General features: G+C 37.8%; 1 long non-coding RNA gene across 1 annotated transcript; it reads right to left on the bottom strand.

Annotated features, from left to right (window-relative positions):
• Positions 1 to 535: 535 nt before the first annotated feature.
• Positions 536 to 2,030, bottom strand: LOC149475139 (uncharacterized). The gene is made up of 3 exons (XR_016318156.1): positions 1,619 to 2,030; positions 1,431 to 1,492; positions 536 to 1,356 (listed from the first exon to the last, which is right to left on the bottom strand). It is a non-coding gene; the product is annotated as an uncharacterized LOC149475139 (long non-coding RNA).
• Positions 2,031 to 4,300: the final 2,270 nt, after the last annotated feature.

The raw sequence follows: 4,300 nt of genomic DNA on the forward strand, positions 1-4,300 counted from the left end.
CGCGGCCCCCTGCCAGTCAGTCGGAACGAGTCCCAAACGAGCCCCGATCGACCTTCCAACCTCATTTTTTCCCAGCCAAATCGCCAGGCCGCGACCGCTGGCCGCCATCCATCGCCGTACCGCAACGGCACCTGAGCCAAACCTGGCCCCCCGGAGGACCCTAGCTAGCTAGCCGGCCATCCAGCCAGCCAGCCAGCCAGCCGGACAACCAGCCGGTGACAGCAAGCCAGCCAGCCGCCGCCCAAGGCAGCCGGCCAGCCAACCGGTGGAGCAGCCGGTTTCAGCCAGCCTGCGAGGCAGCCGGTGTGACCAGCCGGTTCCAGCCAGCCCGGCCAGCCGGCCTTCAAGCCAGCCAGCCAGCTATATGGATCCCTGGCCGTCGAGCCAATCGAGTCGTCAGACGACAGACCGGCCGTTCAGCCCCTCCGCGTCCAATTAGCTTCACCCAGAGTACACAGTGTACTCCGAGCTACTGAGCCCCCCCGGCCACGACAAGGCTTGGAACTGATGGGGGGGATAGCTAATTGCCTGGATTTACACATAGGATACTTTTTATCCGAACTGAACACTTCTGTGGGATAAAACAGGATTCACGATATAACCTAATTCCACGCGGGCAAAGCCGCGGTCAGAATGATATTTTTTTAAATAAAAAAATTGTTTAAAAAAAACACAAAATATATTGACGCATGTATTTATTTTTTGCACTCTATTATAATTGTAATTATTCATTACAAATAATCAAAATAAAATAGCCAGAACAAAGTTAGGCCCTGGTAGGATAGGTAGGCAGGTACAGCAATGTGAGACGAACACTGGCTTATTTATACCAATAATAATGTATTATAAACATTAAATTAAGTTTACTTTCTAACAACAAAAATACATAATATTAGCTAATGTGAAAACGAATCAACCAATCATCCCACAACAATGAAATGTGCACACAAATATTCATCCAAATCGGTTCATGTGATTAGGAGGAGTGACTGCAGCGCCATCCTCCGGGCCCAATTGTGTTTCCAGATCACCCAGGAACTCAATTTAATATACTTACACAAAATTTTTCAAAATGAAAACTCACATTACTATGTAAATATGAATATAAACCGGTTTTAGTACTAAGCAATTTCCCGCACAGGTGTAGTAAGTATAAATGAAATAAATATCAACATCAAATTCTTTATACAACATACTTATCTACCACCTACTAAGAAATTCTTGAAATTTTTTCGTATTTTTTTAAAATATAATACTACTCCAACGAGCTCCTGTTCCATAATTCCATATTACGTCCACCATACTTCCACTAAGTTCACCATGATTTTTTATTTCTTTGCACTTTGTTGCTTTTTGCTAAAAATGGAATCATGCGATAAAACCAGTAGAGCGTTGATAACATACATTTTTGACTGAATAAAGGTACTTACGAAGGAGTGGGTTCACATTGTGAACAATCAGTGGGTTTATTTTCCTTCTGGATTCCGGATTTCTGAAAAGATTATTTATGCTATAAATGAAAAAATCTTACACATTCGTTATGTACTTAAAACAGGGGTACATATCAAACATCGTCTATAATACAATTATCATCAAATTTAAAATAAAACCAACTTACTTCATTAATTTGTTCCAATTGTAAGCATTCTTTTTCCTCCAACCTTTATGTTTCTTCTTCTTATTTTCTTTATTGTCCCCATTTGTCTCATTTTGTCTTATCGTGTTGTCACCCTTTTTTACGATTGCGCAAGCGACACAAGTTCCCCGTGTGACGGCCGTAGCGGGAATGACTCGTGCAGCGATCGGGGTAGGAAGGTACAGGGCGGCTCTCGCTATATTGGCTGGTCAGGCGCTAATTTCAAGTATTTCTTGTTTATTTCAAAACCATCGCATATTTCAAAATTCTAACACGGTAGACGTATAGGTTGTATATTTTATAGTTAATATCCAAAAAGTCGTAACTTTACGTTTGTTATTTTGAAGATGCCAGAGATTAAAAAAAAATAACAATGAGAACTTTGTATTTTTTTTCGATCGAGAAAATATCATGGAATCATGTTTCTAAAACGGTAGACGTATTGTGTTACTATTGAACTTTCTTGTCAAGAATTTTCATCACGACAACTTTAATAATATAAAAATTACGAAGGTTTAAAAAGGGCCGTAAATGTTAGAAAAATTAATTCATCACCTTAAAAAAACCGCATCAAAATTCGTTGCGTAGTTTTAAAGATTTAAGCATACATAGGGACATAGGGACAGAGAAAGCGACTTTGTTTTATACTATGTAGTGATGTCAGGAAATGAATCCTATACCACTTATTATGTATAAAATTTTAGTCTTTGCGTAGCTGATTTCCGATATATTGAAGATATTTTATACTATTGTCTTAACACCATGTAGCCATTATAGAATCATGCATATTTGAGTTGTATTCGCATTAAAATACTAACTAACTTATTATACTCCAATTCACATTCGAGAAAGAATGTGAATTATCTGAGTCCAGAATTATCTGGACACAGCTTTTAATTGAAATTAATCGAAAGAACGTAAAATTTAGTAATTAAAAAAACAATATTAATTTTATAATCTCTTGTACGAGTATCCGAACACAATCTAATATTCCATTCAAACGAAAACAATATGTAGTCGCGATTTGCGTCAGAACAGCATTTGAATTATTAAAAATAATTCCCTTCGAGATCGAGATACGTGACCGACGCCCCGTAGGACACACGGGGTGGCCATTTGCAATAATTATTGCATTTGTATAGGGCAAGTTTGACTTGCTGATAAAGTGGCAGATAATCTATACTCTCTATACTAATATTATAAAGGTGAAGAGTTCATTCATGGAGGCTTTGGCTAAGAGCAACAGGAGGAGAGCCACGCGGGTGAAACCGCGAAGCGCAGCTAGTAGTTTATATTGAAAGTATTTAATACTAGCGGTCCGCCCCGGCTTCGCCCGTGGTACATATTTCGCAATAAAAGGTAGCCTATGTTCTTTCTCAGGGTCTAAAGATTATCAGTGCCAAATTTCATCAAAATCGGTCCAGTAGTTTATGCGTGAAAACCATACATACATACATACATACAAACTTTTCCTCTTTATAATATTAGTATAGATATAGATATGTACTTATGATGTAATAGTCCAATGAAATTCCTATGAGAATCAGATGTTTCAGCGCGATACCTTATATTTTGCCTAAGCCAAATGTGGAAGAAAAACAAAAGTAAACACTTTCGAGTTTTTAAGATTAATTATTCTTATCATTACTCACTACATAAGTACATAGTATAAAACAAAGTCGCTTTCTCTGTCCCTATGTCCCTTTGTAACCTTGAATCTTTGAAACTACGCAACGGATTTTGATGCGATTTTTTTAATAGATAGAGGGATTCAAGAGGAAGGTTTTAGTATATAATTTATTAGGTATTAGACAAAGCGGGCGAAGCCGCGGGCGGTAAGCTAGTGGACTTATAATGCTCTAATTTTCGGAAATACTGGTTCGATTCGAAAATTATTTATTTGTCGGAGAGACCATTTATCGAGGAGGACTATTGATATAAACATCACGCATATGCATGTCTGAAAAATGTTGCCTTTTTAGAGCAGACTCAGTCTGTTATAAAAATTGGCAAATAGGGACTTAAACAATGATTAATTATTTTATTGGTTAATACTTTATTTTTGCCCCGAATTTCTCAAATCTTTACTAGTTTAAATATAGGATTTACCTACGATATATTTGATGTCAGTTTAGTAATTCAGTTAACCAAAAACAATAATTTTGATTTTTACCCGACTGCGACAGAAGGAGGATTATATTTTTCGTGTGTACGTATGTATGAACCTATGTACATTGTACAATGTACATTCTTTGGAACGACCTATTTGCAGTTGGGTTTTTTATTTATTTAATAATAGGTACCAATATCCTATTGAAAATAGGCAGGTACCTATTGAATTTTGCACGCCTCATAAGCGAAGCGTTGAGGTGGGTACTACTGTCACTTCGCGCAAAACATCTGATTTTTCAAATTGTGTTTTATATTAAAAAAATGTTACTTTAGTATAAAATTATTCATAGGTACAGGGTTTATGCCAACATTTTAAGGTCGCCTTATGGGTAATAATAAAATGAATTATTACCTACTAGCTTTCCGCCCGCGGCTTCGCTCGCGCAGACAAAGAAAAACCCGCATAGTTCCCCTTCCCGTGGGATTTCCGGGATAAAACCTATCCTATGTCCCGGGGTAAAAAGTAGCCTATGTCCTTTCTCGGGTATCAAA

Source organism: Colias philodice, chromosome 31 (genome assembly GCF_061535455.1).
Source record: "Colias philodice isolate Cphi_HAF_F1 chromosome 31, ilColPhil1 Martin Lab GWU primary, whole genome shotgun sequence".
Classification (NCBI taxonomy): Eukaryota; Metazoa; Arthropoda; class Insecta; order Lepidoptera; family Pieridae; genus Colias; species Colias philodice.